Source organism: Onychomys torridus, chromosome 10 (genome assembly GCF_903995425.1).
Source record: "Onychomys torridus chromosome 10, mOncTor1.1, whole genome shotgun sequence".
Lineage (NCBI taxonomy): Eukaryota > Metazoa > Chordata > Mammalia > Rodentia > Cricetidae > Onychomys > Onychomys torridus.
In genome coordinates this window covers 94,843,390-94,858,190 of record NC_050452.1, presented here as the reverse complement: position 1 = coordinate 94,858,190, position 14,801 = coordinate 94,843,390, and the positions used below count along the sequence as shown (strand labels likewise).

General features: G+C 37.6%; 1 protein-coding gene across 23 annotated transcripts in view; it reads left to right on the top strand.

Annotated features, from left to right (window-relative positions):
• Adgrl3 (adhesion G protein-coupled receptor L3) overlaps positions 1-14,801 on the top strand; it is a 763,485-nt gene that overhangs the window by 44,286 nt on the left and 704,398 nt on the right. For 21 of the 23 annotated variants that reach the window (XM_036200954.1, XM_036200944.1, XM_036200946.1 and 18 more), the window contains exon 2: positions 1,190-1,220. The exons of the other annotated variants lie outside the window; for them this stretch is intronic. The gene's annotated coding sequence lies outside the window, so the exon portion shown is untranslated. The remainder of the gene's footprint in view (positions 1-1,189; positions 1,221-14,801) is intronic. 23 annotated transcript variants of the gene reach the window in all.

Sequence of the window (14,801 nt, the reverse complement as noted above, 5' to 3'; positions counted from 1 at the left end):
AGGTTGATTTTAACATTGTCATTATAAAATCAATTAAAGGATATTATTTCCCTATGCAATCTAATAAAACTAACCACATTATTTGGACTGATTTTACTCAGCTCAACTTTACTACTGAAATAGCCTAGTCAATTACTGTCTTTGGATTTATTAAATTTTTTCTCAACAGTAAGCTAAATTTGTATTGCATTTTAAACATACCATTAATTGACAGAATGCAAAGAACCAGGATCATTTATTACCATTAGATCTACTTAACTTTCCCAGCCTGTCATCTTTTATAGAATGAAAGTTTGTGGGTTATGGAGTTCATTGGAGACCTTTATCTGTGAAAGTTTAATAGCTGACCCCAGTAAACAGAGATTTATTATAGTAGTAAATATGATTAAAGGGAGGGATTGTTTTCTATTGATCAAACAGTAGAGGAGTGGGGATTAAGCTTGTATATCAGGTCATCTACTCTCTGCTGATATTTTACTTCTAAAAATGTTTTGGTTTCATAAATACCCATTCTATAGAACCTAAGTAAATGTTAATGTTATTTGGACAAAATCATGAAGATTTCTTCTTCTTCTTCTTTTTTTTTTTTTTTTTAAAAAAAAAACAAGGTCTACATTACTATAAAACATTATATACATATGGATTTTATGCTCCCCTATGTGAGTTTGAATTTCTGGTAATGAGAAAATTAAACTAGCCTTGAATCAGGTTGTTGTGCAGTGAAAGAACAAGTGTATAAAATACAACCAGTTCTGGCCTTTTCCGAGTGGCTATCCCCAGAGTTGGGTAACTGGAGACATACTGATGGGATCAGCCTCCCATTCAAGTAGAGTTTCTGTTTGGGTGGAGCTTCTGCACTATGGCAGACAGGAGGTAGGATCTGAACAGTAGCCAACAGTGATGGGCACAATGAAAATCTTTACCCATGCATACATGTGTGCTGTGATTACAGGGCTGTTCTGATTTCTGTGTCTCTCTCTGCTTTCCAGCCATTGCTTCCTCCACTCATTTTTGCCTAGTATCTTTTAAGCTCAGTGGTTTTTTGTTTGTTTGTTTGTTTGTTTGTTTTGTTTTGTTTTGTTTTTTTGGGTTTTTTTTTTTGTAAACTAATTTGTTTAGAGATGAATGAAGAGTTTACTAAATAGGGCATTCTCCACATAATCTTTTCCTTTTCCTTACTCTTCCACAGATGCCGATTTGAAGAACTGCCCTGAAAACTGGTGAGTGGGTTGTGCCATGCCCATTGAAGACACGCATCTTGGGCATTGTGTTTCTCTCTCTTCTCCTTCTCGGTGCCTCTTCTATCAGCAGCACATTCAGTTTTGCCCTTTCCTTTGGCGTCCTCTGACAGTCTATCAAGGACAGTGGAAGAAAAATCAGATAGACACGTGGATCAGTGCTATTACACATGTAAGGGTTTTAGCCTCCACTGAACCTTGAGTGCTACTCAGCAAATCCTTTCTGTCTCCCTGTCTGCTCCCTTTCTCATCTATCATGTTCTTTGTGTTTGCATGTGCTGTTCTTTTCCTGAAATGCACTTTTAAAAAGTTTTTATAGATGAAGCCTAGTCATCCTTCAACTCAGGACTGGCTGTTACCTCAGTTTACTAATCAGTTTTGTTCTCTGCCTCTTGCTCTTCCTTGTCTTGCCCTGGCATGATCTCTAGCACAGTGAGTTTCTTCCTTTGTGCTGGTTTTGTGTACCATAACCAGTGTTGTCGTTGGGTTAGGTATTACATGACATGACCGAAGGCCATGTCCATGCTTCTCAAATTGTCTCTTTGTTCACTGTGTGGCACATAGTTAACATTATGCTGGATTTGCTAAGTCAATCCAGTGCCTGTAAAAATGTCATTCACAAAACGCTTCCTGCTAGAGGAACAAGTATCTTAAAATTTGCCACAATGCCTTCCTGTTCACAACGATTGTACTTTATTCTGAACACATCCTCAAAATATGATAGCATTAAGTGGCAGACAGATGGGGGAGTGAGGATGGATTCAAATGATAATTTGCTTCCTTACTTTCTGATAGGGTAGTAAACACCTTCTAGAACATATCTTTATTTTTGAAAAGAGATTTCAGTTTTACAGGATTCCATAATATCTGCAAGTAGTTCAGCCACAGTGTGTTAGCACCTGTGTATTGTCACTCATGAGCTTTCTCTGTGTTTCTTTCCCACTTTTATCACATCTTTTAATGCTACTGTCTTTTGCCTCCTGACTGGATATCTCATCCATAAAATCTACAATGCCGGTAATACTTATTTTCATCACCTACTTGCCAGCTGTTGGGACAACAGCTGACTTTTCTTCAGCAGTAAAAAGGTGGAGCCCTTGAGTTGGTTTACAGCTGCCAAGAGCTTCTGATTCTGCTCACTCCTTTGCCTTGAAAACCCAAGTCCCTTATTATGTAAAACAGCCCAGCTACTCTCTGATTCTTAACAGGTGATGGGGAAGAGGTCTTGATAGACTAGTGAATAATTGTTCCAATTATAGGGGAGGCTTGTTGGTAGCTGACAGCTTATATCAGATATCAGGAGTGAGTTTAATCATTGCTATGTTTCCATATATTAAGGATCATTAATTGGTGTTTTTATTTAAAATAAAACCCACAAAATTGAAGAGCTGCTTGTTGATGTGTGGGCAGGTTGGCTTGGTTTCATCGTACACTTCTATTTACATATGTATTTCTTTTGGAACTAGATATCATTGACTTTAAGACAGCTCAATCTAATGCAGATTTGATTTTACTTTATCCAGTGCAAAAGACACTTACTGTTCCCTAACTAGGAATTATATAGCTATCATTTAACCCTCGTTATAACCCATTTTACTATATAGCATTACTTTTTCCTAATTGAGATTTCAGCGTGTGTTTATATGACTGCTCATGGTTCAAAGTAGAAATTAGTTCTTCTCACTATTAATAGAGTTACTGATAGTACAGCACCAGCATTCATCATATGCTTTGGGGAAGATATTCTTCATTGTATATAATGCAGCACAAATTTAAAATGCTTACTATATTACTACATTAATATATTGCCTTTCAAACTAATAATATATATCATAATATGATGGTGTGATATTTCCTTTATAGAAGGAAGACACTTGAATTTATATATATATATATATATATATATATATATATATATATATATATTTAAGAAAATTTCTCATGAAAATATATGCTTCCAGTGCATAATAAGTAACCACTTTTTAAAGCTAAATTGATCTAGCCATTAATTTGGCACCTACTTTTGAGTTCTCAGAGTACGTCAGATATGAGCTACATCATGAGAACACAGTGGTGACCACAGCACATGAAGAGATGTTCTGTGGCAGCTCAATGATGCTTTCATAAATAGATGTCTTGAGTGCTTTCCTAAGTGCACATCAAGATGCAGTTGTGTGATGACATGTGTAGCATAGCTTCTATAAATATATTCCATTCTTTTCTGAAAGTTCTAAAGGCATTCAGCATTTTAACAAAGGAATTTTAACTCTTGGGTCAATAAATGATCTGTATCAGTTCAGAGGGGAGTTAAAAATTATTCAAAAGGTGATTCTCATCTATTGCTGCAATCTGAAGTTGTTTTTTCAGAATTACATTGAAACAGCTACTCTTTTCAGGGTATTTTGAACCTGTTGTACAGTCTTCCAAGTAAACCATAGAAGGACATTTGTGTATCATCATTTTATATATCTTTTATATATGTATTTTTTATATATCAGAATTTTAGATTTCTCAATGTATAACAAAATGTAAATGCACTCTCTTAACACCTATATAATTTGTGTTTCCTTGCAATCTTTCTTAGATAATAAGTACCATGATATCAAAAGTCTGAATGAACACTAGTATCCTTCAAGCCAGGAACAGTAATCGAAGGATAATATAGTATCTATTGAAGTTAGGTATTACTTCTCTGTATAGCTGAGGAAATCTGAAGTTCATGCATGGTGAGTGGTCCCCTAATATCTTACCCAGAATTTCTAAGGAGGCCTACTGTCTTTAGAACAACATTAGAATTTCTTTCCATCCTGTTATCATTTCTCTCTGGATTTAAACATAGTCAGCTAGTTGTTATGGGAACTGGACTGTCCAAATCATTATTTAAACTTTATATATTGGAGGAGGTAGCCGTGAGATGGCTTAGCAGGTAAAGGTGCTTGCAGCCAAGCCTGATGGCCTGAGTTCAGTACCTCAAAACCACCAACTGGATGAGAACCAACTCCTGCAAGTCATCCTCTGACTGTTGTGTGACTCTGTGGCACATGTGTGCACACATGTATACCCACACAAATACCTAGTAAATAGATACAATTTTTAAATAAAATAAAACATAGGAAACAACAGGTTTCTCCTTGTAATTGTTTCCTTCATCAGAGACTTAATAAGAAAGGAGCCAATGTCAGCCATGTTCAAATTAATAGCATTTTAAAGGAGTGTAAAACTGTTCTATAGTATAAACAGCCTGGACTGTGTTTTGGAGTTTAAGTTATAGACAGACTTCGACAGGAAGACTCTGGCTCCTGGATCTGAAGCCCTTTGAATGGTTTGGTGTGTGAGTTCTCATGTGTGTGCAGCACAGTGTGGCTCACTGAGCTGAATCATTCTCATTTGCCCGTCTCTGTGTGTTAGCAGTTAGAGAAAGTGCTGTTGCAGAGTAAGGTTTTTTTTTGTCGCTCTTATAGATTTTCAGATTACCTTCTAAAGCAGACTCATGGTGAGTTGTTGAAATGCTTCATTTCAGTGAGTTGCATGTGACCAGGCATGCCTTAAATTGAAAAGTTAAATTAAATTACTGCTTATGTAACATTTCTTTCCAGCACTGAATCTAATGTCTATTACTTCCTGAGCACTCATCAGTGATTATATCTCCACTGTTTTAGTCCATTTATTGTTTCTCGAAGGTAGTTTAAGAAACAAATTTCACTACTGTCTTGTAATCAGTTTGACTTAACAGAAAATGTTGAGTTAATATTAAACCATCAATTGTCTTTTGGTGGGATTTGATAAGAATCAAAACTTGATACGGCATGATTTGTTTGTAGGGCCACCAGACAAGGTATTTATAATGGTTCTCAGCTACAATACTGAGTCCAAACCTAAAGTACCCTCTTTATTTGGACAACTTAAATTAGCTATTTTGTGTTGGTCTAAAAATAATCTTTCTTCTTTGAGATGCCAACCAGTTTTTCATCTGAAAATACACCTAATCAGTTTCAAAGAGAAGAAAAAGAAAGCCTGAGCCCGTTTTGAACATTGTTCCTTCTTGAAATGTTCTGGGGACTGGAATTTATTTCACAGTTGCAGCTAAGCAGGCTCCTGGGCTGAAAGGAAGGGGATGAATAGTGTCTAAATCTACTTTAGAAGAGAGCTTGTTTATCGAGCTCCACCTCATTTTCTTTTATCTGTCACTGTGTAAATAATAGGTAGAATTTCTTGGTTCATTGTATTGTACGTGCACAGCATACAGCTTAGCATCAGCTAACTGTAGCGATTTCCATTCCTCCTCAGCTTTTCTTTCTTCTGCGCTCCCTTGCCCATCTCACCTTGCCTGCAGTATGATCCAATTAACATTATGTACTTTGAGCCATTAGTTTCACCATATCTATCTCCACATTTACACATTTATTCTGGAAATGACATATGGGTTTCTTTGGGGATGAGATAAGGTGAAGTTTGCTATTAGGTAGGTATAAATACAACTTTTTGGAGCTTTAAATATTTTGGTCAAACTTTTTCACCCTGTTAAATACATTCATGAGATTTAATTGTATCTCATTGGCATTTACCAAAAATGAAAACACATTAAGGAGTTAAATAGCATGGAGATGTATTTCTGTCTTTTGGGAAAGGAAGTTCTGTTGTGAGCAGTTTGTAGCTCCGTGCTGTAGCCATGATCTTAAGGTCTCTCCTCTTTCTTCAACATCTTTTCCTTGACTTTCGTGTTCAGCATCATATGGTAGCTTCTGGTGTGGTTGCTGTCTCCTGTGCAGTCCATATAGCAGGAAGGAAGAAAAGCAGAGAGGAAAGGGGAGTATGTTTTCTAGCTGAATCAGCACCTCCCAGGAAATTCTGTGCAACACTTAAGATGATTAGCTTGGACTTCCTAATACAGCCCCACCTACTAAATGGGAGAGTGGAAGGTGTTCCTTTAGCAGAGGGTGTTGTCCATTAGATAACAAAAAGTGGGTGTTGGTTATAGTCAGTTAATTAGCAATTGTGCTCCTTGCTCAAGTACTTGATTAGTTAGTTCTTTGGGGGAAAGGTGAGGTCCAGTTTCCAATCATGGTCCTTGCTCCTGAGCATGAAGAACACTAATCTGATTCTTGTTTCCCTGTCTTTCAAATGGACAAAACAACAACTTCATCTTCCTGGTTAGTGTATGAGGATTTAGGAAGATAGCAGTGGTTGCTTTAAAATACTTTGTTTATTATTAGACAAGAAACCAAACCAGCAGAAGTTTCAAGTTCGCATCTTAACGCTGATGTGCATTCTTTTGTGAACTTTCACTTTAGCTTCTGCCAGGGGCTTTGTTTTACAAATGGCACTTCTGTGCTTTTTCTCTGGTCTGTAATGCCTTATATTGCATTGTAGTCATTTTTTTTTTCTTCTTCAAGTCATATGCATGCACAACCGAGAATGCGGTATTCATTACTCTTTGATCTGGAGAAGGATTTGGCAAAGTGGTGATTAATGCCACTGAAACAATCATTGTAAATAAAGGAGCAGCATGCTGTCTAGGAATGAGTTGCAGGACCTTGGACAAGTGGTAGGACGGTGGTATCTTTGTTGAAGGAGCAGTTCTGTTGGCTGATCTGAGGTCCTTCATCCTTCTAATAGAGTATGATCAGAGCCCTCGTCACCCCAGCACTTTCGCATGCTCATCACTGTTTTTTTTGCTGTTTGCCGTCTTTATAGGTAGCCGGATAAGTGGTGGCTTTGGTGGTGCTGTTACAATTCATACCATCTGTTTCTGCTGCCTGAAATTTTCATTTATCTTTCTTTTAAGAATGGCAGGTTATTCAGGTGTAACCACTTATAGTGGATGGTCTAGACAGTAAGAGAGTTTAGTTATACATTAACACAGTTGGGCATGCACATTTGTTTCTTCCACATGGGCAGTATGTTAGTAATATTAGAGTTCTCCAATGTAACTCCAAGAAGATCCTGATTCTGATATTTGTTACCTCTATCCCTGAGGCAAAGGTGGGCACAAAATCTTGCAAGGGCTTAGTGCTCTTATCTATGAGATAGGAACATTAACAATGCCTGTTTTGTAGGGTATATAGATATCAGACATGTGAAGTGTTAATAGTATATCTGGCAGATATAAGTGTGCCATTCTACTACTGCTGTTGTTATTATTGTAGAAATGGGCCTAGGAAAGTAAAGCAATCATGTTTTTACCAGTTGTTTTATAACAAAGAATCCCAAATTTCATGAGTGACACAGTACAGGTTAGTATGTTCTTATAGCATGTGTGTAGAATTACAACTGTGAAGGACTTGCCGTTCTGCAGTGATAGGGCTGGGGCCTGGTGGCCAATGTGATTGTGTGCTTTAGAGTTCTGGGTTTTGACATCTTTCTGGAGGTTCCTTTATCCACATGCTTGTCTCTGGGATGTGTTGATGTAAGGACCATGCCCAGGTTGAGCTCAATAGAGTACAGACATGAGGTCTCTCCATGTGGTTTGGAGTTCTCCCAGCCTGATAGCTGGGTTTGGGAGAGGAAACACTTGGAGAGCTGTCATTCCAGGTGACCACAAGAAAACTGAAGGGCAGTTGATGAATTCCCTTCAGAAGACCCATAGCATCATTTCTGTCATATTTTCTATATTGGAGCTTTCAGGGTGGTGGAATCAGAGGAGAAAGCAAAAGTTCTAAGAGTTCATAAGGAGACTCCAGTGTGAGCCACTTGGGGATATACAAAGGTCCTACTCCTGCTCTTTGCAGAAAAATGGATGGAATAAATCCCACTTAATTTGAACTTCTTCCTATAAATTACTTTGAAAAATATCCTCTATTCTGTGTTCATCTGATATAGGCAGGAAGTTAAGTCATGACTGAGAGGCATAACATCAATACAACTCAGATTTATTAATCTCAGGACTGTACACACTCATATCTAGGATTGTTATTGTTATTTTTAACTTGAAAAGTTATCGAAGGTCTCATGGGAAGCAGCTTTAGTTTTCACTAATGCACGTTTCCCTCCCCTAAAGTACGTAGTATACTACCAGACAGTCAAGTCCATTACACATGTTCATTAACTTTAAGAAACTTTAAATGTTTCAAAAGCTGTAAGGAATGAGAGGAAGCCTGCTATTCTTGTCACTGTATTTGCTGACAGTTCATCACTATGTATCATTACAAATGTCTTCTCTAAGGATGTGAAAAACAAAAGGAATTTTGACACATTTGTTTTATTTTTGATGTATTTCTTTTAATGCCAAATTCACTATAAAGAAATATTTAAGAGATTTAAATTTTTGTATGACTGTGATTGTTCCTAAGTTCCGTGTAAGGGTAAGGGTTGTAGTTACAATTCTATTCAGATGTGAGTGCCTCATTAATTTTTTTAAATTGATCCTTGTTATTTATTTGGATGCTACAGCATATCATCAAACTCAGTTAATAGCTCACTTTGTTCATTCTGTGTTTTTGATGTTTCCTACTGGGATTTCAGTTGTCTCAAAACTTCAAACTAATTACCTTCATGGATGGAGTTACTGATAGTTTTGATAGTTTTTATTTTTAAGCAGCCCTGATATTATAGAACCAAAAGGTTTATTAAAAACTTATTGAAAACAAGAACAAAAGGCAATATATTCATTTTTAGATGGTACTGTCTTCCGCTCACTAAGGCTGTCATCTCCCTCTCCCAATTTAACCAAGGTCAGAGCACAAGTGTTTGATTAACATGCTGAGTTCTGTTTTATTTTTATTTTTATTTTATTTTATTAACTACTGTTGGAATCAAGAGACCTCACGCTGGAGCATCTTGCTTGAATAGGTGTCTAAACATGATCTGAATAGCCAGGGTAAACTTGCCTTTTCGGGGTGCATTTCCACACAAAAGGAGGTGAGGACACTGAGATGGAAGCACTTCACACATATTTCTTTAGTTATACATTTCAGTCTGAACAACTTACACCAAAATTTCTGTGAGTAGCTTTGTAAATCATTGGAGAATCTCATTGATTTCTCAAAAACAACCCAGACCTTCAGTCAGGACTCTACTGGTAATTGTTTCTGGATGTTTGTCTAAAGATGATTAGCAAAAATTTTGTTCTTCCTTGGCAATCAAAACCTGCCAGAATTTTGCCAGTGTAGCAAAAATTATGTGAATGATTCTGACGAATGCACAAGACTTTATTTTTCTTGTTTTGTGGAGCTGGATTTCGCAAAATGCAGACATTCGGTATTTATTTGGTTCTTACTTTTTGTATTTGCACTATGAATAGCACATTCATTATCTGCCTCCCTGACTGTCTCAAACCTCATGAGTGTTTACTCTGTCTCCTCACTGCGGGTAAGTAACTGGTGTCGTCTCTCCAGTGGTGAACATGATACTCATTTGCTGGGAGAAAAGACAGGAAAATCTTTGCACCAAAGATTTAATTCCAAGAGGGACTATTGTCTCATTTCCAAATAGGCCAGGGAATATTTCATGCTGTAGGTTCCCCATGAGTATTCATTAAAGCTTCCTGACTGGGCTACAGAGTTGAGAGCCAAAAGAATGGAGAAGAGTCTTAGTTTTTGATGGCAGAATAGTATTTATATGCTCAGTTCACTCATATATGTGTGCCTTTAGATTGAATAAATACACAGGCCCTTCCTGATCAATACCACTAGGCTTATAGATTGCTCAGTTTATTACAGAATCATTTTGTAGTTTATAATTAAGATGAGTATTGAAAATTTACCTTTAAATTCATGAATTCTTACATCTGTTAAGAGTTAAACCAGTTAGAATCCAAGGACTTTTGTAGCTCAAGATTGCTGTGATTCTGTGACTGAATACTTTTTCTAAAATGAAGCTTCTGATTCTGTTTGTAACCTAGCACAATTCAGAATGTAAGTAGTGTTATTATCAGATCATTGAGAGATCTCATCGATATTAGTGGTTCCAAAAGGGAAGTTCTTCTGCCTTCAGCCCTTCCTGTTTGCACCGCTGTTCAAGCTCCTGGTACATTCCCCAGCTGCAGGCAAGCACTTTCAGAATCTTTGAATGAAGTCCCAGAGGAAGACGTTGACAGCATCACCTTTCACTCTCATTCTAGAGGAGGCCAGTCTGGTCTTCGATACTAAGGAAACTAGACTCACATTTTAAAGCCTCACATATGTGCCCTTGATTACCGAGGTTGCTACTGTACCCATGTCTCCATATCCAAAGACTGTGTCTTAGAAACCAGAAACACACACTTTCCCTATGAAACATTCCAACTAATGCTATCTGTCAATATTTAAGAATTTGAATAACAGAGAAGAAGAAAAGAGAAGGAAAAAGTGAGAAAGGGAGAGGAAACAGTGACAGGAACACACACACACACACACACTGAGGGAGAGGGAGGAGGGGGGGAGAGACAGAGAGAGAGAGAGAGAGAGAGAGAGAGAGAGAGAGAGAGAGAGAGAGAGAGAGAAGGAGATTCATTCTGATGATCCTTTGCTGCCCAGGATATTCAGTTTTGAATCACTGAATTGTTCCCTGCTACAGCTCCCGCCCCTTGGGGATTTCCACTTACTCTGAACTGCAGAGTTGTACAAGTATGAACATGCCAGGAAACTATAATTATTCTTGGATTTTGACAAAAGTCCCTTCGTAGTTAAGCAGCCGCTATCATGCTTCTTAAGTTCATGAACTAATTTTTATCTCCTGAACCAACATCAGATTGATAGGCATCCAAACTTAATTTAATCTCCTGGTCGTCCACACACCTGCCACTCCTCACCTTGCAGGTTTTGCTGTGAAACTGTCTAGTCAGAAGTTTACTACTCTGCTGCTTCAGCCTTTGGGTGACGGGATTGTAGCAGTGTGCCATCATGTCCGACAGAGCTCCTCTGTTTTACCAGCAAGTCACATTTCATCTGTGAAAATCCCTCCCTCCCCCTCCTTCACTCTCCCTCCTTCCTTCCCCCCTCCACCCCCTCTCCCTCCCTCTGTCCTTGTCCTTCCCTCCCCTCCCCCTCTTTCCTAGCCTTGTTCCTGCTCTTGACACAACCTTTGGTCCTATTACAGGTGTTTGGTAGCCATGGAGATGTGAAAATGCTTACCTTGGTGGGAAGACACAAAGAAGGAAAAGGAAGGTTCTGGGTTCTGTAAAGCCATCGAAGTCATATGCTAAGCCACAAATACCTTCCTCTTGATCTCATTATCTAAAGGTGGCAGTACCTACCCAAAGCTCTACTCTCACAATAGGCCTAGGAGTCAATAAATGAACTTTGGCAAATACTCCGCAAAGTCTAGCACAGCAGTTCATAACCTATGGGTTCCTTTTCACAGGGCTCACATATCAGATATCCTGCATATCAGATATTTACATTATGACTCATGATTTGATTTGCAACAGTAGCAAAATGATAGTTATGAAGTAGCAATGCAATAATTTTATGGTTGGGGGTCAGCACAACCTGCGGAACTGTTTTAAAGGGTCACAGGATTAGGAAGGTTGAGAACCACTGCTCTAGCACAACTGATTTGATTTCTGTGTCTTCCGTTTCACAGACAACATTGTCATAAATGATCCTGCCAATCACTTTGTTGGACCTAGGCGGACTTTATCTTCCTTATTCTCTTGTTATATGTATCTGATGCGTTTGGAAAAGTTAGAATTGTCCTTACTGATTACTTTTTAATTTTATATTCTGAGGGAGAGATGGAAATTGTTTTACTGTGTTTTCACAGATGTCTGTTAGACATATTTACTTTTCCATCAGCATTACTGTTGTACAGAGGAATAGTGAAGGGGAAATTAGATGTCCTGATTACGTGCATGGTAATCTTAAGTTTAACTGTCTTAACTCAGAAGTGCCACTCAGTATCCCAATGCTGTGCATCTCTTATTACTTCATTTGAATTAACCGGTGGTTTGTGAAACCCAAGATAGCACATAGCAAGCTATAATTTCTTTCCTAGAATTGAACAAACCTTCCCCTAGTACGTTGTTATAGAAGATTTTAATACTAGATTGCAAACCCCTTACAGGTAATTTGAAGACTTGGCTACTCTCTCTTTTTGTAAGTTGAAAATGCAGTTGTCTGAGCCTCCCTGAATTCATTCTTCCTACTCTCCCTCAGTCTTTTTGTACTTTCAAGGACTAACTTTTATGGTTGGATCTCTTTTGTATTTCCTTAGAAAATTTGTCCAGTGGATAGGAATACTTTATTCTCTTTCTTCTAATTTACTTTTTTGTGTTGTTTTTCAGGTGGTCATTGTCTTTGCATGAAACTGCCTTTTATGCTTTGTGTTGTTAAATCATTACTCTCAGAATGTTTGCATCTTCTTTATTATGACCATTGCATTAGGCTGCAGTGTTTTTATTTTTAATTTACCTGGTAGAGAATCTAGTAGTAAATTCAGAACTGACTACATTTTCAGAAATCTAAGAGAGTTTTCCTTTTATTCACTAGTACTAAAAATTACCATTTTCCCCCCCCATACATGAGCCAATAAAAGTGTTAGGCATTTTTAAGAATACCATGTAAATCTTTTTGAGGATTGGCTTTTTTATTTCTTGTATTAAATATTATGATTTAGTAAATAAAAAATTCACATGGAAAGCACCATTCTACTTCTGCTTAGCCAATGATTCACTTTATGTTAATATTTCCAATCCATTAAATACAGTCTTGAAATCATCTGGGTTTATAAATTCTGAGGAAGACTGAGGACATCACAGATTAAAGTCATACTTTAAACATGCAAAACGAGTTAAATGTGAAGCATATTTGACTGCCTGTAGTCTCATATCATGTCATTTATTTATGGATAAAGAATTTGCCTTTGGGGTTGGGGATTTAGCTTAGTGGTAGAGGAAGGCCCTGGGTTCGATCCTCAGCTGGTGGGGGGAAGGACTATTTTAGCCAGGTGGTGGTGGCACATGCCTTTAATCCCAGCACTCGGGAGGCAGAGCCAGGAGGATCTCTGTGAGTTTGAGGCCAACCTGGGCTACCAAGTGAGCTCCAGGAAAAGCACAAAGCTACATGAGAAACCCTATCTCAAAAAAAAAAAAAAAGAAAGAAAGAAAGAAAGAAAGAAAGAAAGAAAGAAAGAAAGAAAGAAAAAAGAATTTGCCTTTGGAAAGCGAAATTCAATATTACTATGACAGAGTATCACATCATTTTGCTTCCCTCATTTCTTTTGCTTGAGGTTTCTTCTACACACATACACATATCACACACACACTACAGACACACACACACCACACACCATACACACACTACACAAACACCACAGAGACACACACGCACACTACACACCACACATGTACACCACACACACACACACACAACACACACAACACATACATACACAAAACACATACACACACAACACATACACACGCACACACACGCACACACATACACACCACAAACTTTAGCATCAATCAACACATGGAAATTCATAATACCATATTTTGAAGCTGAGCATGAAAGTGTCATGAAAAAATCTTAATGTACATTCCATAAATTCAATGACAAGTTTCCCTTATAGTTCTTAGAAGCATGTTCATCGTCAAATATATTCATTGCTTTATTTCCCTTCCCAATATCTTGAATTCCTGAGGATTAAGATGTATTTTTATTAAATCCATATTCCGAAGTTGATCACTGACACACGTTCCCTCCTGTGACTAATATCCTTGTGTTCTATGATAGATCACGATGTCAAGAAACTGACCTTATTCCAACACTTAACTCTATAGGACAAAAATCTTCTTGCTTCCAAGTTTGGGGGAGAAAAAGGGAAACAATGATTTAAAACAATAGCTTGAGTATTTGTGGTTTCTAACTAGTGCTGTGTCATTGCATTTTTTAAACCATCCTTTGGTAACAAGTGTATGCTGTACAGACAGGTGAGATCATTAAGTTCATGAAGCAGGTATCAATTAAAAAAATAGAATTGTCTAGGCAGTTGGTATAGTGAACAGGGTAGTACAGGAAAAGTATGCTCCGTGTGGCACTTTTGGGAGAAAAAGGACAAGTATTAAAATTTAATTCCCCCCCAAAATATTTAATTCCCCCAGAAGTTCACTGTGCCTTTTAACATTGAAAAAAAAAAGTCAGTCAAAACATGATCATGTTATTTTATTATCATCACCTTATATGAACTTTAAAATAAAAGATTTTTTTATCCGTCTTTCCTGAAATTTAAAGCGTAGCTTAATCACCTTCTTATCTTATTAATATAAATAATTACACATCTCCAATCAGCTGGGTTTATTTAAAAACTGATTTATAGTACATATATTTCAATAACACCCACCACCAATATCCTCTCACTGTCATAATATTATTTATGAGTCAACATGAATGTCATGATAGTGTTCAAGAAAGTCACCACTCTTCAGAATTAGTTAGACCTAGTCATGGTTCCAGGCAAACCAAGCACAGCACATTTTCCCTCTGTTGAGAATTTTGCATTGTCTTAACGGTGTTTGTGTGGCATGAAGCCTTGTGGAACTGAGAGATAGTCCTTCATTCAACTCTGAAAACCCCACAAAGTGCCCTACTGTAATGAGGAAGGCAAGAATGTTTGCCTGCCATCTTTCTCTGAGACCTGCCCATT